Source organism: Hydractinia symbiolongicarpus, chromosome 7, assembly GCF_029227915.1.
Source record: "Hydractinia symbiolongicarpus strain clone_291-10 chromosome 7, HSymV2.1, whole genome shotgun sequence".
Taxonomy (NCBI): Eukaryota; Metazoa; Cnidaria; class Hydrozoa; order Anthoathecata; family Hydractiniidae; genus Hydractinia; species Hydractinia symbiolongicarpus.
In genome coordinates, this window is record NC_079881.1 from 10,304,199 (window position 1) to 10,322,609 (window position 18,411).

The 18,411-nt window shown below is 48.1% G+C and overlaps 58 non-coding genes across 58 annotated transcripts; 36 read left to right on the plus strand and 22 right to left on the minus strand.

The window, feature by feature from the left end:
- Positions 1 to 281: 281 nt before the first annotated feature.
- Trnav-cac (transfer RNA valine (anticodon CAC)) lies at positions 282 to 354 on the minus strand. The gene has a single exon. It is a non-coding gene; the product is annotated as a tRNA-Val (tRNA).
- A 91-nt stretch (positions 355 to 445) lies between these two features.
- On the plus strand, positions 446 to 518 carry Trnav-aac (transfer RNA valine (anticodon AAC)). The gene has a single exon. It is a non-coding gene; the product is annotated as a tRNA-Val (tRNA).
- A 545-nt stretch (positions 519 to 1,063) lies between these two features.
- Positions 1,064 to 1,136, plus strand: Trnav-aac (transfer RNA valine (anticodon AAC)). Its single transcript has one exon. It is a non-coding gene; the product is annotated as a tRNA-Val (tRNA).
- Positions 1,137 to 1,516: 380 nt separating this feature from the next.
- Positions 1,517 to 1,589, minus strand: Trnav-cac (transfer RNA valine (anticodon CAC)). Its single transcript has one exon. It is a non-coding gene; the product is annotated as a tRNA-Val (tRNA).
- A 91-nt stretch (positions 1,590 to 1,680) lies between these two features.
- Positions 1,681 to 1,753, plus strand: Trnav-aac (transfer RNA valine (anticodon AAC)). Its single transcript has one exon. It is a non-coding gene; the product is annotated as a tRNA-Val (tRNA).
- Positions 1,754 to 2,298: 545 nt separating this feature from the next.
- On the plus strand, positions 2,299 to 2,371 carry Trnav-aac (transfer RNA valine (anticodon AAC)). Its single transcript has one exon. It is a non-coding gene; the product is annotated as a tRNA-Val (tRNA).
- A 380-nt stretch (positions 2,372 to 2,751) lies between these two features.
- On the minus strand, positions 2,752 to 2,824 carry Trnav-uac (transfer RNA valine (anticodon UAC)). Its single transcript has one exon. It is a non-coding gene; the product is annotated as a tRNA-Val (tRNA).
- A 407-nt stretch (positions 2,825 to 3,231) lies between these two features.
- Positions 3,232 to 3,304, plus strand: Trnam-cau (transfer RNA methionine (anticodon CAU)). The gene has a single exon. It is a non-coding gene; the product is annotated as a tRNA-Met (tRNA).
- Positions 3,305 to 3,532: 228 nt separating this feature from the next.
- Positions 3,533 to 3,605, plus strand: Trnav-aac (transfer RNA valine (anticodon AAC)). The gene has a single exon. It is a non-coding gene; the product is annotated as a tRNA-Val (tRNA).
- Positions 3,606 to 3,985: 380 nt separating this feature from the next.
- On the minus strand, positions 3,986 to 4,058 carry Trnav-cac (transfer RNA valine (anticodon CAC)). The gene has a single exon. It is a non-coding gene; the product is annotated as a tRNA-Val (tRNA).
- A 91-nt stretch (positions 4,059 to 4,149) lies between these two features.
- Positions 4,150 to 4,222, plus strand: Trnav-aac (transfer RNA valine (anticodon AAC)). Its single transcript has one exon. It is a non-coding gene; the product is annotated as a tRNA-Val (tRNA).
- Positions 4,223 to 4,602: 380 nt separating this feature from the next.
- On the minus strand, positions 4,603 to 4,675 carry Trnav-cac (transfer RNA valine (anticodon CAC)). Its single transcript has one exon. It is a non-coding gene; the product is annotated as a tRNA-Val (tRNA).
- A 91-nt stretch (positions 4,676 to 4,766) lies between these two features.
- On the plus strand, positions 4,767 to 4,839 carry Trnav-aac (transfer RNA valine (anticodon AAC)). Its single transcript has one exon. It is a non-coding gene; the product is annotated as a tRNA-Val (tRNA).
- Positions 4,840 to 5,219: 380 nt separating this feature from the next.
- Positions 5,220 to 5,292, minus strand: Trnav-uac (transfer RNA valine (anticodon UAC)). The gene has a single exon. It is a non-coding gene; the product is annotated as a tRNA-Val (tRNA).
- A 91-nt stretch (positions 5,293 to 5,383) lies between these two features.
- Trnav-aac (transfer RNA valine (anticodon AAC)) lies at positions 5,384 to 5,456 on the plus strand. The gene has a single exon. It is a non-coding gene; the product is annotated as a tRNA-Val (tRNA).
- Positions 5,457 to 6,316: 860 nt separating this feature from the next.
- On the plus strand, positions 6,317 to 6,389 carry Trnam-cau (transfer RNA methionine (anticodon CAU)). The gene has a single exon. It is a non-coding gene; the product is annotated as a tRNA-Met (tRNA).
- Positions 6,390 to 6,617: 228 nt separating this feature from the next.
- On the plus strand, positions 6,618 to 6,690 carry Trnav-aac (transfer RNA valine (anticodon AAC)). Its single transcript has one exon. It is a non-coding gene; the product is annotated as a tRNA-Val (tRNA).
- Positions 6,691 to 7,070: 380 nt separating this feature from the next.
- Trnav-cac (transfer RNA valine (anticodon CAC)) lies at positions 7,071 to 7,143 on the minus strand. Its single transcript has one exon. It is a non-coding gene; the product is annotated as a tRNA-Val (tRNA).
- A 91-nt stretch (positions 7,144 to 7,234) lies between these two features.
- Trnav-aac (transfer RNA valine (anticodon AAC)) lies at positions 7,235 to 7,307 on the plus strand. The gene has a single exon. It is a non-coding gene; the product is annotated as a tRNA-Val (tRNA).
- Positions 7,308 to 7,687: 380 nt separating this feature from the next.
- Trnav-cac (transfer RNA valine (anticodon CAC)) lies at positions 7,688 to 7,760 on the minus strand. The gene has a single exon. It is a non-coding gene; the product is annotated as a tRNA-Val (tRNA).
- Positions 7,761 to 7,851: 91 nt separating this feature from the next.
- On the plus strand, positions 7,852 to 7,924 carry Trnav-aac (transfer RNA valine (anticodon AAC)). Its single transcript has one exon. It is a non-coding gene; the product is annotated as a tRNA-Val (tRNA).
- A 243-nt stretch (positions 7,925 to 8,167) lies between these two features.
- On the plus strand, positions 8,168 to 8,240 carry Trnam-cau (transfer RNA methionine (anticodon CAU)). Its single transcript has one exon. It is a non-coding gene; the product is annotated as a tRNA-Met (tRNA).
- A 228-nt stretch (positions 8,241 to 8,468) lies between these two features.
- Positions 8,469 to 8,541, plus strand: Trnav-aac (transfer RNA valine (anticodon AAC)). The gene has a single exon. It is a non-coding gene; the product is annotated as a tRNA-Val (tRNA).
- A 243-nt stretch (positions 8,542 to 8,784) lies between these two features.
- Trnam-cau (transfer RNA methionine (anticodon CAU)) lies at positions 8,785 to 8,857 on the plus strand. The gene has a single exon. It is a non-coding gene; the product is annotated as a tRNA-Met (tRNA).
- Positions 8,858 to 9,501: 644 nt separating this feature from the next.
- Positions 9,502 to 9,574, minus strand: Trnav-cac (transfer RNA valine (anticodon CAC)). Its single transcript has one exon. It is a non-coding gene; the product is annotated as a tRNA-Val (tRNA).
- Positions 9,575 to 9,665: 91 nt separating this feature from the next.
- On the plus strand, positions 9,666 to 9,738 carry Trnav-aac (transfer RNA valine (anticodon AAC)). The gene has a single exon. It is a non-coding gene; the product is annotated as a tRNA-Val (tRNA).
- A 243-nt stretch (positions 9,739 to 9,981) lies between these two features.
- On the plus strand, positions 9,982 to 10,054 carry Trnam-cau (transfer RNA methionine (anticodon CAU)). The gene has a single exon. It is a non-coding gene; the product is annotated as a tRNA-Met (tRNA).
- Positions 10,055 to 10,118: 64 nt separating this feature from the next.
- Positions 10,119 to 10,191, minus strand: Trnav-cac (transfer RNA valine (anticodon CAC)). Its single transcript has one exon. It is a non-coding gene; the product is annotated as a tRNA-Val (tRNA).
- Positions 10,192 to 10,561: 370 nt separating this feature from the next.
- On the plus strand, positions 10,562 to 10,634 carry Trnam-cau (transfer RNA methionine (anticodon CAU)). Its single transcript has one exon. It is a non-coding gene; the product is annotated as a tRNA-Met (tRNA).
- Positions 10,635 to 10,698: 64 nt separating this feature from the next.
- On the minus strand, positions 10,699 to 10,771 carry Trnav-cac (transfer RNA valine (anticodon CAC)). Its single transcript has one exon. It is a non-coding gene; the product is annotated as a tRNA-Val (tRNA).
- Positions 10,772 to 10,862: 91 nt separating this feature from the next.
- On the plus strand, positions 10,863 to 10,935 carry Trnav-aac (transfer RNA valine (anticodon AAC)). Its single transcript has one exon. It is a non-coding gene; the product is annotated as a tRNA-Val (tRNA).
- A 243-nt stretch (positions 10,936 to 11,178) lies between these two features.
- Trnam-cau (transfer RNA methionine (anticodon CAU)) lies at positions 11,179 to 11,251 on the plus strand. The gene has a single exon. It is a non-coding gene; the product is annotated as a tRNA-Met (tRNA).
- Positions 11,252 to 11,315: 64 nt separating this feature from the next.
- Positions 11,316 to 11,388, minus strand: Trnav-cac (transfer RNA valine (anticodon CAC)). The gene has a single exon. It is a non-coding gene; the product is annotated as a tRNA-Val (tRNA).
- Positions 11,389 to 11,758: 370 nt separating this feature from the next.
- Trnam-cau (transfer RNA methionine (anticodon CAU)) lies at positions 11,759 to 11,831 on the plus strand. Its single transcript has one exon. It is a non-coding gene; the product is annotated as a tRNA-Met (tRNA).
- Positions 11,832 to 11,895: 64 nt separating this feature from the next.
- Positions 11,896 to 11,968, minus strand: Trnav-cac (transfer RNA valine (anticodon CAC)). Its single transcript has one exon. It is a non-coding gene; the product is annotated as a tRNA-Val (tRNA).
- A 91-nt stretch (positions 11,969 to 12,059) lies between these two features.
- On the plus strand, positions 12,060 to 12,132 carry Trnav-aac (transfer RNA valine (anticodon AAC)). The gene has a single exon. It is a non-coding gene; the product is annotated as a tRNA-Val (tRNA).
- A 243-nt stretch (positions 12,133 to 12,375) lies between these two features.
- On the plus strand, positions 12,376 to 12,448 carry Trnam-cau (transfer RNA methionine (anticodon CAU)). The gene has a single exon. It is a non-coding gene; the product is annotated as a tRNA-Met (tRNA).
- Positions 12,449 to 12,512: 64 nt separating this feature from the next.
- On the minus strand, positions 12,513 to 12,585 carry Trnav-cac (transfer RNA valine (anticodon CAC)). Its single transcript has one exon. It is a non-coding gene; the product is annotated as a tRNA-Val (tRNA).
- Positions 12,586 to 12,676: 91 nt separating this feature from the next.
- On the plus strand, positions 12,677 to 12,749 carry Trnav-aac (transfer RNA valine (anticodon AAC)). The gene has a single exon. It is a non-coding gene; the product is annotated as a tRNA-Val (tRNA).
- Positions 12,750 to 12,992: 243 nt separating this feature from the next.
- Positions 12,993 to 13,065, plus strand: Trnam-cau (transfer RNA methionine (anticodon CAU)). Its single transcript has one exon. It is a non-coding gene; the product is annotated as a tRNA-Met (tRNA).
- Positions 13,066 to 13,129: 64 nt separating this feature from the next.
- Positions 13,130 to 13,202, minus strand: Trnav-cac (transfer RNA valine (anticodon CAC)). Its single transcript has one exon. It is a non-coding gene; the product is annotated as a tRNA-Val (tRNA).
- A 91-nt stretch (positions 13,203 to 13,293) lies between these two features.
- On the plus strand, positions 13,294 to 13,366 carry Trnav-aac (transfer RNA valine (anticodon AAC)). Its single transcript has one exon. It is a non-coding gene; the product is annotated as a tRNA-Val (tRNA).
- Positions 13,367 to 13,746: 380 nt separating this feature from the next.
- On the minus strand, positions 13,747 to 13,819 carry Trnav-cac (transfer RNA valine (anticodon CAC)). Its single transcript has one exon. It is a non-coding gene; the product is annotated as a tRNA-Val (tRNA).
- Positions 13,820 to 14,189: 370 nt separating this feature from the next.
- Trnam-cau (transfer RNA methionine (anticodon CAU)) lies at positions 14,190 to 14,262 on the plus strand. The gene has a single exon. It is a non-coding gene; the product is annotated as a tRNA-Met (tRNA).
- A 64-nt stretch (positions 14,263 to 14,326) lies between these two features.
- Positions 14,327 to 14,399, minus strand: Trnav-cac (transfer RNA valine (anticodon CAC)). The gene has a single exon. It is a non-coding gene; the product is annotated as a tRNA-Val (tRNA).
- A 91-nt stretch (positions 14,400 to 14,490) lies between these two features.
- On the plus strand, positions 14,491 to 14,563 carry Trnav-aac (transfer RNA valine (anticodon AAC)). Its single transcript has one exon. It is a non-coding gene; the product is annotated as a tRNA-Val (tRNA).
- A 544-nt stretch (positions 14,564 to 15,107) lies between these two features.
- Positions 15,108 to 15,180, plus strand: Trnav-aac (transfer RNA valine (anticodon AAC)). Its single transcript has one exon. It is a non-coding gene; the product is annotated as a tRNA-Val (tRNA).
- A 380-nt stretch (positions 15,181 to 15,560) lies between these two features.
- Trnav-cac (transfer RNA valine (anticodon CAC)) lies at positions 15,561 to 15,633 on the minus strand. Its single transcript has one exon. It is a non-coding gene; the product is annotated as a tRNA-Val (tRNA).
- A 507-nt stretch (positions 15,634 to 16,140) lies between these two features.
- On the minus strand, positions 16,141 to 16,213 carry Trnav-cac (transfer RNA valine (anticodon CAC)). Its single transcript has one exon. It is a non-coding gene; the product is annotated as a tRNA-Val (tRNA).
- Positions 16,214 to 16,304: 91 nt separating this feature from the next.
- Trnav-aac (transfer RNA valine (anticodon AAC)) lies at positions 16,305 to 16,377 on the plus strand. Its single transcript has one exon. It is a non-coding gene; the product is annotated as a tRNA-Val (tRNA).
- Positions 16,378 to 16,620: 243 nt separating this feature from the next.
- Trnam-cau (transfer RNA methionine (anticodon CAU)) lies at positions 16,621 to 16,693 on the plus strand. The gene has a single exon. It is a non-coding gene; the product is annotated as a tRNA-Met (tRNA).
- Positions 16,694 to 16,757: 64 nt separating this feature from the next.
- Positions 16,758 to 16,830, minus strand: Trnaa-cgc (transfer RNA alanine (anticodon CGC)). Its single transcript has one exon. It is a non-coding gene; the product is annotated as a tRNA-Ala (tRNA).
- Positions 16,831 to 17,200: 370 nt separating this feature from the next.
- On the plus strand, positions 17,201 to 17,273 carry Trnam-cau (transfer RNA methionine (anticodon CAU)). Its single transcript has one exon. It is a non-coding gene; the product is annotated as a tRNA-Met (tRNA).
- A 64-nt stretch (positions 17,274 to 17,337) lies between these two features.
- Positions 17,338 to 17,410, minus strand: Trnav-cac (transfer RNA valine (anticodon CAC)). Its single transcript has one exon. It is a non-coding gene; the product is annotated as a tRNA-Val (tRNA).
- Positions 17,411 to 17,501: 91 nt separating this feature from the next.
- On the plus strand, positions 17,502 to 17,574 carry Trnav-aac (transfer RNA valine (anticodon AAC)). Its single transcript has one exon. It is a non-coding gene; the product is annotated as a tRNA-Val (tRNA).
- Positions 17,575 to 17,817: 243 nt separating this feature from the next.
- Positions 17,818 to 17,890, plus strand: Trnam-cau (transfer RNA methionine (anticodon CAU)). The gene has a single exon. It is a non-coding gene; the product is annotated as a tRNA-Met (tRNA).
- A 64-nt stretch (positions 17,891 to 17,954) lies between these two features.
- Positions 17,955 to 18,027, minus strand: Trnav-cac (transfer RNA valine (anticodon CAC)). Its single transcript has one exon. It is a non-coding gene; the product is annotated as a tRNA-Val (tRNA).
- Positions 18,028 to 18,118: 91 nt separating this feature from the next.
- Positions 18,119 to 18,191, plus strand: Trnav-aac (transfer RNA valine (anticodon AAC)). Its single transcript has one exon. It is a non-coding gene; the product is annotated as a tRNA-Val (tRNA).
- Positions 18,192 to 18,411: the final 220 nt, after the last annotated feature.

Sequence of the window (18,411 nt, forward strand, 5' to 3'; positions counted from 1 at the left end):
CTCGGTGGAACCTGTGCCGTTAGTTGTGCCTCGGAAGCACCTATTGGGCGTTTGGAAGCAACGGCACTTCAAATATTTTAGTCATTTGCAAGAAGACATTGTAATAACAACGTTCTTCTGAAATGCATCGGATTAGGGCACAATGCCTTGTTAGCGCAGTAGGCAGCGCGTCAGTCTCATAATCTGAAGATCGTGAGTTCGATCCTCACACAGGGCAAGGCTATTAAAAGCCGCAGTGAATCAAATGTTTGACGCCTATTACAAAACTAGCAACTCAACAATGATTCCGCCCGGGCTCGAACCGGGGACCTTGCGCGTGTGAAGCGCACGTGATAACCGCTACACTACGGAATCCAATGAATTTTGGAACCTATGACGAAGGAAAGCAATACAAGGCTAAAATAGCTAGAGAAAAAAGCAGAAACATGTCGCTTTTTAGTTGCCAGATTCCGTAGTGTAGTGGTTATCACGTGCGCTTAACACGCACAAGGTCCCCAGTTCGAGCCCGGGCGGAATCATTGATGTTTCCGCGAAGCGAACCTCGGAAGAGCCTCTGTAGGTTCCATGGTGTTATGGTTAGCACTCAGGACTCTGAATCCTGCGATCCGAGTTCAAGTCTCGGTGGAACCTGTGCCGTTAGTTGTGCCTCGGAAGCACCTATTGGGCGTTTGGAAGCAACGGCACTTGAAATATTTTAGTCATTTGCAAGAAGACATTGTAATAACAACGTTCTTCTGAAATGCATCGGATTAGGGCGCAGTGCCTTGTTAGCGCAGTAGGCAGTGCGTCAGTCTCATAATCTGAAGGTCGTGAGTTCAATCCTCACACAGGGCAAGGCTTTTAAAAAGCCGCAGTGAATCAAATGTTGGACGCCTATTACAAAACTAGCAACTCAACAATGATTTCTCCCGGGCTCGAACCGGGGACCTTGCGCGTGTGAAGCGCACGTGATAACCGCTACACTACGGAATCCAATGAATTTTGGAACCTATGACGAAGGAAAGCAATACAGGGCTAAAATAGCTAGAGAAAAAAGCAAAAACATGTCGCTTGTTAGTTGCCAGATTCCGTAGTGTAGTGGTTATCACGTGCGCTTAACACGCGCAAGGTCCCCGGTTCGAGCCCGGGCGGAATCATTGATGTTTCCGCGAAGCGAACCTCGGAAGAGCCTCTGTAGGTTCCATTGTGTTATGGTTAGCACTCAGGACTCTGAATCCTGCGATCCGAGTTCAAGTCTCGGTGGAACCTGTGCCTTTAGTTGTGCCTCGGAAGCACCTATTGGGCGTTTGGAAGCAACGGCACTTGAAATATTTTAGTCATTTGCAAGAAGACATTGTAATAACAACGTTCTTCTGAAATGCATCGGATTAGGGCACAATGCCTTGTTAGCGCAGTAGGCAGCGCGTCAGTCTCATAATCTGAAGATCGTGAGTTCGATCCTCACACAGGGCAAGGCTATTAAAAGCCGCAGTGAATCAAATGTTTGACGCCTATTACAAAACTAGCAACTCAACAATGATTCCGCCCGGGCTCGAACCGGGGACCTTGCGCGTGTGAAGCGCACGTGATAACCGCTACACTACGGAATCCAATGAATTTTGGAACCTATGACGAAGGAAAGCAATACAAGGCTAAAATAGCTAGAGAAAAAAGCAGAAACATGTCGCTTTTTAGTTGCCAGATTCCGTAGTGTAGTGGTTATCACGTGCGCTTAACACGCACAAGGTCCCCAGTTCGAGCCCGGGCGGAATCATTGATGTTTCCGCGAAGCGAACCTCGGAAGAGCCTCTGTAGGTTCCATGGTGTTATGGTTAGCACTCAGGACTCTGAATCCTGCGATCCGAGTTCAAGTCTCGGTGGAACCTGTGCCGTTAGTTGTGCCTCGGAAGCACCTATTGGGCGTTTGGAAGCAACGGCACTTGAAATATTTTAGTCATTTGCAAGAAGACATTGTAATAACAACGTTCTTCTGAAATGCATCGGATTAGGGCGCAGTGCCTTGTTAGCGCAGTAGGCAGTGCGTCAGTCTCATAATCTGAAGGTCGTGAGTTCAATCCTCACACAGGGCAAGGCTTTTAAAAAGCCGCAGTGAATCAAATGTTGGACGCCTATTACAAAACTAGCAACTCAACAATGATTTCTCCCGGGCTCGAACCGGGGACCTTGCGCGTGTGAAGCGCACGTGATAACCGCTACACTACGGAATCCAATGAATTTTGGAACCTATGACGAAGGAAAGCAATACAGGGCTAAAATAGCTAGAGAAAAAAGCAAAAACATGTCGCTTGTTAGTTGCCAGATTCCGTAGTGTAGTGGTTATCACGTGCGCTTAACACGCGCAAGGTCCCCGGTTCGAGCCCGGGCGGAATCATTGATGTTTCCGCGAAGCGAACCTCGGAAGAGCCTCTGTAGGTTCCATTGTGTTATGGTTAGCACTCAGGACTCTGAATCCTGCGATCCGAGTTCAAGTCTCGGTGGAACCTGTGCCTTTAGTTGTGCCTCGGAAGCACCTATTGGGCGTTTGGAAGCAACGGCACTTGAAATATTTTAGTCATTTGCAAGAAGACATTGTAATAACAACGTTCTTCTGAAATGCATCGGATTAGGGCGCAGTGCCTTGTTAGCGCAGTAGGCAGCGCGTCAGTCTCATAATCTGAAGGTCGTGAGTTCCATCCTCACACAGGGCAACGCTTTTAAAAGCCGCAGTAAATCAAATGTTTGACGCCTATTACAAAACTAGCAACTCAACAATGATTCCGCCCGGGCTCGAACCGGGGACCTTGCGCGTGTAAAGCGCACGTGATAACCGCTACACTACGGAATCCAATGAATTTTGGAACCTATGACGAAGGAAAGCATTTCAAGGCTAAAATAGCTAGAGAAAAAAGCAAAAACATGTCGCTTGTTAGTTGCCAGATTCCGTAGTGTAGTGGTTATCACGTGCGCTTAACCCGCGCAAAGTACCCGGTTCGATCCCGGGCGGAATCATTGATGTTTCCGCGAAGGAAACCTCGGAAGAGCCTCTGTAGGTTCCTTGGTGTAATGGTTAGCACTCATGACTCTGAATCCTGCGATCCGAGTTCAAGTCTCGGTGGAACCTGTGCCGTTAGTTGTGCCTCGGAAGCACCTATTGGGCGTATGGAAGTAACGGCACTTGAAATATTTTAGTCATTTGCAAGAAGACATTGTAATAACAACGTTCTTCTGAAATGCATCGGATTAGGGCGCAGTGCCTTGTTAGCGCAGTAGGCAGCGCGTCAGTCTCATAATCTGAAGGTCGTGAGTTCGATCCTCACACAGGGCAAGGCTTTTAAAAGCCGCAGTGAATCAAATGTTGGACGCCTATTACAAAACTAGTAACTCAACAATGATTTCGCCCGGGCTCGAACCGGGGACCTTGCGCGTGTGAAGCGCACGTGATAACCGCTACACTACGGAATCCAATGAATTTTGGAACCTATGACGAAGGAAAGCAATACAAGGCTAAAATAGCTAGAGAAAAAAGCAGAAACATGTCGCTTGTTAGTTGCCAGATTCCGTAGTGTAGTGGTTATCACGTGCGCTTAACACGCGCAAGGTCCCCGGTTCGAGCCCGGGCGGAATCATTGATGTTTCCGCGAAGCGAACCTCGGAAGAGCCTCTGTAGGTTCCATGGTGTTATGGTTAGCACTCAGGACTCTGAATCCTGCGATCCTAGTTCAAGTCTCGGTGGAACCTGTGCCGTTAGTTGTGCCTCGGAAGCACCTATTGGGCGTTTGGAAGCAACGGCACTTCAAATATTTTAGTCATTTGCAAGAAGACATTGTAATAACAACGTTCTTCTGAAATGCATCGGATTAGGGCGCAGTGCCTTGTTAGCGCAGTAGGCAGCGCGTCAGTCTCATAATCTGAAGGTCGTGTGTTCGATCCTTAAACAGGGCAAGGCTTTTAAAAGCCGCAGTGAATCAAATATTTGACGCCTATTACAAAACTAGCAACTCAACAATGATTCCGCCCGGGCTCGAACCGGGGACCTTGCGCGTGTGAAGCGCACGTGATAACCGCTACACTACGGAATCCAATGAATTTAGGAACCTATGACGAAAAAAAGCAATACAAGGCTAAAATAGCTAGAGAAAAAAGCAGAAACATGTCGCTTGTTAGTTGCCAGATTCCGTAGTGTAGTGGTTATCACGTGCGCTTAACACGCGCAAGGTCCCCGGTTCGAGCCCGGGCGGAATCATTGATGTTTCCGCGAAGCAAACCTCGGAAGAGCCTCTGTAGGTTCCATGGTGTTATGGTTAGCACTCAGGACTCTGAATCCTGCGATCCGAGTTCAAGTCTTGGTGGAACCTGTGCCGTTAGTTGTGCCTCGGAAGCACCTATTGGGCGTTTGGAAGCAACGGCACTTGAAATATTTTAGTCATTTGCAAGAAGACATTGTAATAACAACGTTCTTCTGAAATGCATCGGATTAGGGCACAGTGCCTTGTTAGCGCAGTAGGCAGCGCGTCAGTCTCATAATCTAAAGGTCGTGAGTTCGATCCTCACACAGGGCAAGGCTTTTAAAAGCCGCAGTGAATCAAATGTTTGACGCCTATTACAAAACTAGCAACTCAACAATGATTCCGCCCGGGCTCGAACCGGGGACCTTGCGCGTGTGAAGCGCACGTGATAACCGCTACACTACGGAATCCAATGAATTTTGGAACCTATGACGAAGGAAAGCAATACAAGGCTAAAATAGCTAGAGAAAAAAGCAAAAACATGTCGCTTGTTAGTTGCCAGATTCCGTAGTGTAGTGGTTATCACGTGCGCTTAACACGCGCAAGGTCCCCGGTTCGAGCCCGGGCGGAATCATTGATGTTTCCGCGAAGCGAACCTCGGAAGAGCCTCTGTAGGTTCCATTGTGTTATGGTTAGCACTCAGGACTCTGAATCATGCGATCCGAGTTCAAGTCTCGGTGGAACCTGTGCCTTTAGTTGTGCCTCGGAAGCACCTATTGGGCGTTTGGAAGCAACGGCACTTGAAATATTTTAGTCATTTGCAAGAAGACATTGTAATAACAACGTTCTTCTGAAATGCATCGGATTAGGGCGCAGTGCCTTGTTAGCGCAGTAGGCAGCGCGTCAGTCTCATAATCTGAAGGTCGTGAGTTCCATCCTCACACAGGGCAAGGCTTTTAAAAGCCGCAGTAAATCAAATGTTTGACGCCTATTACAAAACTAGCAACTCAACAATGATTCCGCCCGGGCTCGAACCGGGGACCTTGCGCGTGTAAAGCGCACGTGATAACCGCTACACTACGGAATCCAATGAATTTTGGAACCTATGACGAAGGAAAGCATTTCAAGGCTAAAATAGCTAGAGAAAAAAGCAAAAACATGTCGCTTGTTAGTTGCCAGATTCCGTAGTGTAGTGGTTATCACGTGCGCTTAACACGCGCAAGGTCCCCGGTTCGAGCCCGGGCGGAATCATTGATGTTTCCGCGAAGCGAACATCGGAAGAGCCTCTGTAGGTTCAACGGTGTTATGGTTATCACTCAGGACTCTGAATCCTGCGATCCGAGTTCAAGTCTCGGTGGAACCTGTGCCGTTAGTTGTGCCTCGGAAGCACCTATTGGGCGTTTGGAAGCAACGGCACTTCAAATATTTTAGTCATTTGCAAGAAGACATTGTAATAACAACGTTCTTCTGAAATGCATCGGATTAGGGCACAGTGCTTTGTTAGCGCAGTAGGCAGCGCGTCAGTCTCATAATCTGAAGGTCGTGAGTTCGATCCTCACACAGGGCAAGGCTTTTAAAAGGCGCAGTGAATCAAATGTTTGACGCCTATTACAAAACTAGCTACTCAACAATGATTCCGCCCGGGCTCGAACCGGGCACCTTGCGCGTGTGAAGCGCACGTGATAACCGCTACACTAAGGAATCCAATGAATTTTGGAACCTATGACGAAGGAAAGCAATACAAGGCTAAAATAGCTAGAGAAAAAAGCAAAAACATGTCGCTTGTTAGTTGCCAGATTCCATAGTGTAGTGGTTATCACGTGCGCTTAACCCGCGCAAAGTACCCGGTTCGATCCCGGGCGGAATCATTGATGTTTCCGCGAAGCAAACCTCGGAAGAGCCTCTGTAGGTTCCTTGGTGTAATGGTTAGCACTCAGGACTCTGAATCCTGCGATCCGAGTTCAAGTCTCGGTGGAACCTGTGCCGTTAGTTGTGCCTCGGAAGCACCTATTGGGCGTATGGAAGTAACGGCACTTGAAATATTTTAGTCATTTGCAAGAAGACATTGTAATAACAACGTTCTTCTGAAATGCATCGGATTAGGGCGCAGTGCCTTGTTAGCGCAGTAGGCAGCGCGTCAGTCTCATAATCTGAAGGTCGTGAGTTCGATCCTCACACAGGGCAAGGCTTTTAAAAGCCGCAGTGAATCAAATGTTGGACGCCTATTACAAAACTAGTAACTCAACAATGATTTCGCCCGGGCTCGAACCGGGGACCTTGCGCGTGTGAAGCGCACGTGATAACCGCTACACTACGGAATCCAATGAATTTTGGAACCTATGACGAAGGAAAGCAATACAAGGCTAAAATAGCTAGAGAAAAAAGCAGAAACATGTCGCTTGTTAGTTGCCAGATTCCGTAGTGTAGTGGTTATCACGTGCGCTTAACACGCGCAAGGTCCCCGGTTCGAGCCCGGGCGGAATCATTGATGTTTCCGCGAAGCGAACCTCGGAAGAGCCTCTGTAGGTTCCATGGTGTTATGGTTAGCACTCAGGACTCTGAATCCTGCGATCCTAGTTCAAGTCTCGGTGGAACCTGTGCCGTTAGTTGTGCCTCGGAAGCACCTATTGGGCGTTTGGAAGCAACGGCACTTCAAATATTTTAGTCATTTGCAAGAAGACATTGTAATAACAACGTTCTTCTGAAATGCATCGGATTAGGGCGCAGTGCCTTGTTAGCGCAGTAGGCAGCGCGTCAGTCTCATAATCTGAAGGTCGTGTGTTCGATCCTCAAACAGGGCAAGGCTTTTAAAAGCCGCAGTGAATCAAATGTTTGACGCCTATTACAAAACTAGCAACTCAACAATGATTCCGCCCGGGCTCGAACCGGGGACCTTGCGCGTGTGAAGCGCACGTGATAACCGCTACACTACGGAATCCAATGAATTTAGGAACCTATGACGAAAAAAAGCAATACAAGGCTAAAATAGCTAGAGAAAAAAGCAGAAACATGTCGCTTGTTAGTTGCCAGATTCCGTAGTGTAGTGGTTATCACGTGCGCTTAACACGCGCAAGGTCCCCGGTTCGAGCCCGGGCGGAATCATTGATGTTTCCGCGAAGCAAACCTCGGAAGAGCCTCTGTAGGTTCCATGGTGTTATGGTTAGCACTCAGGACTCTGAATCCTGCGATCCGAGTTCAAGTCTTGGTGGAACCTGTGCCGTTAGTTGTGCCTCGGAAGCACCTATTGGGCGTTTGGAAGCAACGGCACTTGAAATATTTTAGTCATTTGCAAGAAGACATTGTAATAACAACGTTCTTCTGAAATGCATCGGATTAGGGCACAGTCCCTTGTTAGCGCAGTAGGCAGCGCGTCAGTCTCATAATCTGAAGGTCGTGAGTTCGATCCTCACACAGGGCAAGGCTTTTAAAAGCCGCAGTGAATCAAATGTTTGACGCCTATTACAAAACTAGCAACTCAACAATGATTCCGCCCGGGCTCGAACCGGGGACCTTGCGCGTGTGAAGCGCACGTGATAACCGCTACACTACGGAATCCAATGAATTTTGGAACCTATGACGAAGGAAAGCAATACAAGACTAAAATTGCTAGAGAAAAAAGCAGAAACATGTCGCTTGTTAGTTGCCAGATTCCGTAGTGTAGTGGTTATCACGTGCGCTTAACACGCGCAAGGTCCCCGGTTCGGGCCCGGGCGGAATCATTGATGTTTCCGCGAAGCAAACCTCGGAAGAGCCTCTGTAGGTTCCATGGTGTTATGGTTAGCACTCAGGACTCTGAATCCTGCGATCCGAGTTCAAGTCTTGGTGGAACCTGTGCCGTTAGTTGTGCCTCGGAAGCACCTATTGGGCGTTTGGAAGCAACGGCACTTGAAATATTTTAGTCATTTGCAAGAAGACATTGTAATAACAACGTTCTTCTGAAATGCATCGGATTAGGGCGCAGTGCCTTGTTAGCGCAGTAGGCAGCGCGTCAGTCTCATAATCTGAAGGTCGTGAGTTCGATCCTCACACAGGGCAAGGCTTTTAAAAGCCGCAGTGAATCAAATGTTTGACGCCTATTACAAAACTAGCAACTCAACAATGATTCCGCCCTGGCTCGAACCGGGGACCTTGCGCGTGTGAAGCGCACGTGATAACCGCTACACTACGGAATCCAATGACTATTGGAACCTATGACGAAGGAAAGCAATACAAGGCTAAAATAGCTAGAGAAAAAAGCAAAAACATGTCGCTTGTTAGTTGCCAGATTCAGTAGTGTAGTGGTTATCACGTGCGCTTAACACGCGCAAGGTCCCCGGTTCGAGCCCGGGCGGAATCATTGATGTTTCCGCGAAGCAAACCTCGGAAGAGCCTCTGTAGGTTCCATGGTGTTATGGTTAGCACTCAGGACTCTGAATCCTGCGATCCGAGTTCAAGTCTTGGTGGAACCTGTGCCGTTAGTTGTGCCTCGGAAGCACCTATTGGGCGTTTGGAAGCAACGGCACTTGAAATATTTTAGTCATTTGCAAGAAGACATTGTAATAACAACGTTCTTCTGAAATGCATCGGATTAGGGCGCAGTGCCTTGTTAGCGCAGTAGGCAGCGCGTCAGTCTCATAATCTGAAGGTCGTGAGTTCGATCCTCACACAGGGCAAGGCTTTTAAAAGCCGCAGTGAATCAAATGTTTGACGCCTATTACAAAACTAGCAACTCAACAATGATTCCGCCCTGGCTCGAACCGGGGACCTTGCGCGTGTGAAGCGCACGTGATAACCGCTACACTACGGAATCCAATGACTATTGGAACCTATGACGAAGGAAAGCAATACAAGGCTAAAATAGCTAGAGAAAAAAGCAAAAACATGTCGCTTGTTAGTTGCCAGATTCAGTAGTGTAGTGGTTATCACGTGCGCTTAACACGATGTTTCCGCGAAGCAAACCTCGGAAGAGCCTCTGTAGGTTCCATGGTGTTATGGTTAGCACTCAGGACTCTGAATCCTGCGATCCGAGTTCAAGTCTTGGTGGAACCTGTGCCGTTAATTGTGCCTCGGAAGCACCTATTGGGCGTTTGGAAGCAACGGCACTTGAACTATTTTAGTCATTTGCAAGAAGACATTGTAATAACAACGTTCTTCTGAAATGCATCGGATTAGGGCGCAGTGCCTTGTTAGCGCAGTAGGCAGCGCGTCAGTCTCATAATCTAAAGGTCGTGAGTTCGATCCTCACACAGGGCAAGGCTTTTAAAAGCCGCAGTGAATCAAATGTTTGACGCCTATTACAAAACTAGCAACTCAACAATGATTCCGCCCGGGCTCGAACCGGGGACCTTGCGCGTGTGAAGCGCACGTGATAACCGCTACACTACGGAATCCAATGACTATTGGAACCTATGACGAAGGAAAGCAATACAAGGCTAAAAGAGCTAGAGAAAAAAGCAAAAACATGTCGCTTGTTAGTTGCCAGATTCCGTAGTGTAGTGGTTATCACGTGCGCTTAACACGCGCAAGGTCCCCGGTTCGAGCCCGGGCGGAATCATTGATGTTTCCGCGAAGCGAACCTCGGAAGAGCCTCTGTAGGTTCCATGGTGTTATGGTTAGCACTCAGGACTCTGAATCCTGCGATCCGAGTTCAAGTCTCGGTGGAACCTGTGCCGTTAGTTGTGCCTCGGAAGCACCTATTGGGCGTTTGGAAGCAATGGCACTTCAAATATTTTAGTCATTTGCAAGAAGACATTGTAATAACAACGTTCTTCTGAAATGCATCGGATTAGGGCACAGTGCCTTGTTAGCGCAGTAGGCAGCGCGTCAGTCTCATAATCTGAAGGTCGTGAGTTCGATCCTCACACAGGGCAAGGCTATTAAAAGCCGCAGTGAATCAAATGTTTGACGCCTATTACAAAACTAGCAACTCAACAATGATTCCGCCCGGGCTCGAACCGGGGACCTTGCGCGTGTGAAGCGCACGTGATAACCGCTACACTACGGAATCCAATGAATTTTGGAACCTATGACGAAGGAAAGCATTACAAGGCTAAAATAGCTAGAGAAAAAAGCAGAAACATGTCGCTTGTTAGTTGCCAGATTCCGTAGTGCAGTGGTTATCACGTGCGCTTAACACGATGTTTCCGCGAAGCAAACCTCGGAAGAGCCTCTGTAGGTTCCATGGTGTTATGGTTAGCACTCAGGACTCTGAATCCTGCGATCCGAGTTCAAGTCTTGGTGGAACCTGTGCCGTTAATTGTGCCTCGGAAGCACCTATTGGGCGTTTGGAAGCAACGGCACTTGAAATATTTTAGTCATTTGCAAGAAGACATTGTAATAACAACGTTCTTCTGAAATGCATCGGATTAGGGCGCAGTGCCTTGTTAGCGCAGTAGGCAGCGCGTCAGTCTCATAATCTGAAGGTCGTGAGTTCGATCCTCACACAGGGCAAGGCTTTTAAAAGCCGCAGTGAATCAAATGTTTGACGCCTATTACAAAACTAGCAACTTAACAATGATTCCGCCCGGGCTCGAACCGGGGACCTTGCGCGTGTGAAGCGCACGTGATAACCGCTACACTACGGAATCCAATGACTATTGGAACCTATGACGAAGGAAAGCAATACAAGGCTAAAATAGCTAGAGAAAAAAGCAAAAACATGTCGCTTGTTAGTTGCCAGATTCCGTAGTGTAGTGGTTATCACGTGCGCTTAACACGCGCAAGGTCCCCGGTTCGAGCCCGGGCGGAATCATTGATGTTTCCGCGAAGCGAACCTCGGAAGAGCCTCTGTAGGTTCCATGGTGTTATGGTTAGCACTCAGGACTCTGAATCCTGCGATCCGAGTTCAAGTCTCGGTGGAACCTGTGCCGTTAGTTGTGCCTCGGAAGCACCTATTGGGCGTTTGGAAGCAACGGCACTTGAAATATTTTAGTCATTTGCAAGAAGACATTGTAATAACAACGTTCTTCTGAAATGCATCGGATTAGGGCACAGTGCCTTGTTAGCGCAGTAGGCAGCGCGTCAGTCTCATAATCTGAAGGTCGTGAGTTCGATCCTCACACAGGGCAAGGCTATTAAAAGCCGCAGTAAATCAAATGTTTGACGCCTATTACAAAACTAGCAACTCAACAATGATTCCGCCCGGGCTCGAACCGGGGACCTTGCGCGTGTGAAGCGCACGTGATAACCGCTACACTACGGAATCCAATGAATTTTGGAACCTATGACGAAGGAAAGCATTACAAGGCTAAAATAGCTAGAGAAAAAAGCAGAAACATGTCGCTTGTTAGTTGCCAGATTCCGTAGTGTAGTGGTTATCACGTGCGCTTAACACGATGTTTCCACGAAGCAAACCTCGGAAGAGCCTCTGTAGGTTCCATGGTGTTATGGTTAGCACTCAGGACTCTGAATCCTGCGATCCGAGTTCAAGTCTTGGTGGAACCTGTGCCGTTAATTGTGCCTCGGAAGCACCTATTGGGCGTTTGGAAGCAACGGCACTTGAAATATTTTAGTCATTTGCAAGAAGACATTGTAATAACAACGTTCTTCTGAAATGCATCGGATTAGGGCGCAGTGCCTTGTTAGCGCAGTAGGCAGCGCGTCAGTCTCATAATCTGAAGGTCGTGAGTTCGATCCTCACACAGGGCAAGGCTTTTAAAAGCCGCAGTGAATCAAATGTTTGACGCCTATTACAAAACTAGCAACTCAACAATGATTCCGCCCGGGCTCGAACCGGGGACCTTGCGCGTGTGAAGCGCACGTGATAACCGCTACACTACGGAATCCAATGACTATTGGAACCTATGACGAAGGAAAGCAATACAAGGCTAAAATAGCTAGAGAAAAAAGCAAAAACATGTCGCTTGTTAGTTGCCAGATTCCGTAGTGTAGTGGTTATCACGTGCGCTTAACACGCGCAAGGTCCCCGGTTCGAGCCCGGGCGGAATCATTGATGTTTCCGCGAAGCGAACCTCGGAAGAGCCTCTGTAGGTTCCATGGTGTTATGGTTAGCACTCAGGACTCTGAATCCTGCGATCCGAGTTCAAGTCTCGGTGGAACCTGTGCCGTTAGTTGTGCCTCGGAAGCACCTATTGGGCGTTTGGAAGCAACGGCACTTCAAATATTTTAGTCATTTGCAAGAAGACATTGTAATAACAACGTTCTTCTGAAATGCATCGGATTAGGGCGCAGTGCCTTGTTAGCGCAGTAGGCAGCGCGTCAGTCTCATAATCTGAAGGTCGTGAGTTCGATCCTCACACAGGGCAAGGCTTTTAAAAGCCGCAGTGAATCAAATGTTTGACGCCTATTACAAAACTAGCAACTCAACAATGATTCCGCCCGGGCTCGAACCGGGGACCTTGCGCGTGTGAAGCGCACGTGATAACCGCTACACTACGGAATCCAATGACTATTGGAACCTATGACGAAGGAAAGCAATACAAGGCTAAAATATCTAGAGAAAAAAGCAAAAACATGTCGCTTGTTAGTTGCCAGATTCCGTAGTGTAGTGGTTATCACGTGCGCTTAACACGCGCAAGGTCCCCGGTTCGAGCCCGGGCGGAATCATTGATGTTTCCGCGAAGCGAACCTCGGAAGAGCCTCTGTAGGTTCCATGGTGTTATGGTTAGCACTCAGGACTCTGAATCCTGCGATCCGAGTTCAAGTCTCGGTGGAACCTGTGCCTATAGTTGTGCCTCGGAAGCACCTATTGGGCGTTTGGAAGCAACGGCACTTCAAATATTTTAGTCATTTGCAAGAAGACATTGTAATAACAACGTTCTTCTGAAATGCATCGGATTAGGGCGCAGTGCCTTGTTAGCGCAGTAGGCAGCGCGTCAGTCTCATAATCTGAAGGTCGTGAGTTCGATCCTCACACAGGGCAAGTCTTTTAAAAGCCGCAGTGAATCAAATGTTTGACGCCTATTACAAAACTAGCAACTCAACAATGATTCCGCCCGGGCTCGAACCGGGGACCTTGCGCGTGTGAAGCGCACGTGATAACCGCTACACTACGGAATCCAATGACTATTGGAACCTATGACGAAGGAAAGCAATACAAGGCTAAAATAGCTAGAGAAAAAAGCAAAAACATGTCGCTTGTTAGTTGCCAGATTCCGTAGTGTAGTGGTTATCACGTGCGCTTAACACGCGCAAGGTCCCCGGTTCGAGCCCGGGCGGAATCATTGATGTTTCCGCGAAGCGAACCTCGGAAGAGCCTTTGTAGGTTCCATGGTGTTATGGTTAGCACTCAGGACTCTGAATCCTGCGATCTGAGTTTAAGTCTCGGTGGAACCTGTGCCGTTAGTTGTGCCTCGGAAGCACCTATTGGGCGTTTGGAAGCAACGGCACTTCAAATATTTTAGTCATTTGCAAGAAGACATTGTAATAACAACGTTCTTCTGAAATGCATCGGATTAGGGCACAGTGCCTTGTTAGCGCAGTAGGCCGTGCGTCAGTCTCATAATCTGAAGGTCGTGAGTTCGATCCTCACACAGGGCAAGGCTATTAAAAGCCGCAGTGAATCAAATGTTTGACGCCTATTACAAAACTAGCAACTCAACAATGATTCCGCCCGGGCTCGAACCGGGGACCTTGCGCGTGTGAAGCGCACGTGATAACCGCTACACTACGGAATCCAATGAATTTTGGAACCTATGACGAAGGAAAGCATTACAAGGCTAAAATAGCTAGAGAAAAAAGCAGAAACATGTCGCTTGTTAGTTGCCAGATTCCGTAGTGTAGTGGTTATCACGTGCGCTTAACACGATGTTTCCACGAAGCAAACCTCGGAAGAGCCTCTGTAGGTTCCATGGTGTTATGGTTAGCACTCAGGACTCTGAATCCTGCGATCCGAGTTCAAGTCTTGGTGGAACCTGTGCCGTTAATTGTTGTTCGCAAGCACCTATTGGGCGTTTGGAAGCAACGGCACTTGAAATATTTTAGTCATTTGCAAGAAGACATTGTAATAACAACGTTCTTCTGAAATGTATCGGATTAGGGCGCAGTGCCTTGTTAGCGCAGTAGGCAGCGCGTCAGTCTCATAATCTGAAGGTCGTGAGTTCGATCCTCACACAGGGCAAGGCTTTTAAAAGCCGCAGTGAATCAAATGTTTGACGCCTATTACAAAACTAGCAACTCAACAATGATTCCGCCCGGGCTCGAACCGGGGACCTTGCGCGTGTGAAGCGCACGTGATAACCGCTACACTACGGAATCCAATGACTATTGGAACCTATGACGAAGGAAAGCAATACAAGGCTAAAATAGCTAGAGAAAAAAGCAAAAACATGTCGCTTGTTAGTTGCCAGATTCCGTAGTGTAGTGGTTATCACGTGCGCTTAACACGCGCAAGGTCCCCGGTTCGAGCCCGGGCGGAATCATTGATGTTTCCGCGAAGCAAACCTCGGAAGAGCCTCTGTAGGTTCCATGGTGTTATGGTTAGCACGCAGGACTCTGAATCCTGCGATCCGAGTTCAAGTCTTGGTGGAACCTGTGCCGTTAGCTGTGCCTCGGAAGCACCTATTGGGCGTTTGGAAGCAACGGCACTTGAAATATTTTAGTCATTTGCAAGAAGACATTGTAATAACAACGTTCTTCTGAAATGCATCGGATTAGGGCGCAGTGCCTTGTTAGCGCAGTAGGCAGCGCGTCAGTCTCATAATCTGAAGGTCGTGAATTCGATCCTCACACAGGGCAAGGCTTTTAATAGCCGCAGTGAATCAAATGTTTGACGCCTATTACAAAACTAGCAACTCAACAATTATTCCGCCCGGGCTCGAACCGGGGACCTTGCGCGTGTGAAGCGCACGTGATAACCGCTACACTACGGAATCCAATGACTATTGGAACCTATGACGAAGGAAAGCAATACAACGCTAAAATAGCTAGAGAAAAAAGCAAAAACATGTCGCTTGTTAGTTGCCAGATTCCGTAGTGTAGTGGTTATCACGTGCGCTTAACACGCGCAAGGTCCCCGGTTCGAGCCCGGGCGGAATCATTGATGTTTCCGCGAAGCGAACCTCGGAAGAGCCTCTGTAGGTTCCATGGTGTTATGGTTAGCACTCAAGACTCTGAATCCTGCGATCCGAGTTCAAGTCTCGGTGGAACCTGTGCCGTTAGTTGTGCCTCGGAAGCACCTATTGGGCGTTTGGAAGCAACGGCACTTCAAATATTTTAGTCATTTGCAAGAAGACATTGTAATAACAACGTTCTTCTGAAATGCATCGGATTAGGGCACAGTGCCTTGTTAGCGCAGTAGGCAGCGCGTCAGTCTCATAATCTGAAGGTCGTGAGTTCGATCCTCACACAGGGTAAGGCTATTAAAAGCCGCAGTGAATCAAATGTTTGACGCCTATTACAAAACTAGCAACTCAACAATGATTCCGCCCGGGCTCGAACCGGGGAACTTGCGCGTGTGAAGCGCACGTGATAACCGCTACACTACGGAATCCAATGAATTTTGGAACCTATGACGAAGGAAAGCATTACAAGGCTAAAATAGCTAGAGAAAAAAGCAGAAACATGTCGCTTGTTAGTTGCCAGATTCCGTAGTGTAGTGGTTATCACGTGCGCTTAACACGATGTTTCCGCGAAGCAAACCTCGGAAGAGCCTCTGTAGGTTCCATGGTGTTATGGTTAGCACTCAGGACTCTGAATCCTGCGATCCGAGTTCAAGTCTTGGTGGAACCTGTGCCGTTAATTGTGCCTCGGAAGCACCTATTGGGCGTTTGGAAGCAACGGCACTTAAAATATTTTAGTCATTTGCAAGAAGACATTGTAATAACAACGTTCTTCTGAAATGCATCGGATTAGGGCGCAGTGTCTTGTTAGCGCAGTAGGCAGCGCGTCAGTCTCATAATCTGAAGGTCGTGAGTTCGATCCTCACACAGGGCAAGGCTTTTAAAAGCCACAGTGAATCAAATGTTTGACGCCTATTACAAAACTAGCAACTCAACAATGATTCCGCCCGGGCTCGAACCGGGGACCTTGCGCGTGTGAAGCGCACGTGATAACCGCTACACTACGGAATCCAATGACTATTGGAACCCATGACGAAGGAAAGCAATACAAGGCTAAAATAGCTAGAGAAAAAAGCAAAAACATGTCGCTTGATAGTTGCCAGATTCCGTAGTGTAGTGGTTATCACGTGCGATTAACACGCGCAAGGTCCCCGGTTCGAGCCCGGGCGGAATCATTGATGTTTCCGCGAAGCGAACCTCGGAAGAGCCTCTGTAGGTTCCATGGTGTTATGGTTAGCACTCAGGACTCTGAATCCTGCGATCCGAGTTCAAGTCTCGGTGGAACCTGTGCCGTTAGTTGTGCCTCGGAAGCACCTATTGGGCGTTTGGAAGCAACGGCACTTCAAATATTTTAGTCATTTGCAAGAAGACATTGTAATAACAACGTTCTTCTGAAATGCATCGGATTAGGGCACAGTGCCTTGTTAGCGCAGTAGGCAGCGCGTCAGTCTCATAATCTGAAGGTCGTGAGTTCGATCCTCACACAGGGCAAGGCTATTAAAAGCCGCAGTGAATCAAATGTTTGACGCCTATTACAAAACTAGCAACTCAACAATGATTCCGCCCGGGATCGAACCGGGGACCTTGCGCGTGCGAAGCGCACGTGATAACCGCTACACTACGGAATCCAATGAATTTTGGAACCTATGACGAAGGAAAGCATTACAAGGCTAAAATAGCTAGAGAAAAAAGCAGAAACATGTCGCTTGTTAGTTGCCAGATTCCGTAGTGCAGTGGTTATCACGTGCGCTTAACACGATGTTTCCGCGAAGCAAACCTCGGAAGAGCCTCTGTAGGTTCCATGGTGTTATGGTTAGCACTCAGGACTCTGAATCCTGCGATCCGAGTTCAAGTCTTGGTGGAACCTGTGCCGTTAATTGTGCCTCGGAAGCACCTATTGGGCGTTTGGAAGCAACGGCACTTGAAATATTTTAGTCATTTGCAAGAAGACATTGTAATAACAACGTTCTTCTGAAATGCATCGGATTAGGGCGCAGTGCCTTGTTAGCGCAGTAGGCAGCGCGTCAGTCTCATAATCTGAAGGTCGTGAGTTCGATCCTCACACAGGGCAAGGCTTTTAAAAGCCGCAGTGAATCAAATGTTTGACGCCTATTACAAAACTAGCAACTCAACAATGATTCCGCCCGGGCTCGAACCGGGGACCTTGCGCGTGTGAAGCGCACGTGATAACCGCTACACTACGGAATCCAATGACTATTGGAACCTATGACGAAGGAAAGCAATACAAGGCTAAAATAGCTAGAGAAAAAAGCAAAAACATGTCGCTTGTTAGTTGCCAGATTCCGTAGTGTAGTGGTTATCTCGTGCGCTTAACACGCGCAAGGTCCCCGGTTCGAGCCCGGGCGGAATCATTGATGTTTCCGCGAAGCGAACCTCGGAAGAGCCTCTGTAGGTTCCATGGTGTTATGGTTAGCACTCAGGACTCTGAATCCTGCGATCCGAGTTCAAGTCTCAGTGGAACCTGTGCCGTTAGTTGTGCCTCGGAAGCACCTATTGGGCGTTTGGAAGCAACGGCACTTCAAATATTTTAGTCATTTGCAAGAAGACATTGTAATAACAACGTTCTTCTGAAATGCATCGGATTAGGGCGCAGTGCCTTGTTAGCGCAGTAGGCAGCGCGTCAGTCTCATAATCTGAAGGTCGTGAGTTCGATCCTCACACAGGGCAAGGCTTTTAAAAGCCGCAGTGAATCAAATGTTTGACGCCTATTACAAAACTAGCAACTCAACAATGATTCCGCCCGGGCTCGAACCGGGGACCTTGCGCGTGTGAAGCGCACGTGATAACCGCTACACTACGGAATCCAATGACTATTGGAACCTATGACGAAGGAAAGCAATACAAGGCTAAAATAGCTAGAGAAAAAAGCAAAAACATGTCGCTTGTTAGTTGCCAGATTCCGTAGTGTAGTGGTTATCACGTGCGCTTAACACGCGCAAGGTCCCCGGTTCGAGCCCGGGCGGAATCATTGATGTTTCCGCGAAGCGAACCTCGGGAGAGCCTCTGTAGGTTCCATGGTGTTATGGTTAGCACTCAGGACTCTGAATCCTGCGATCCGAGTTCAAGTCTCGGTGGAACCTGTGCCGTTAGTTGTGCCTCGGAAGCACCTATTGGGCGTTTGGAAGCAACGGCACTTCAAATATTTTAGTCATTTGCAAGAAGACATTGTAATAACAACGTTCTTCTGA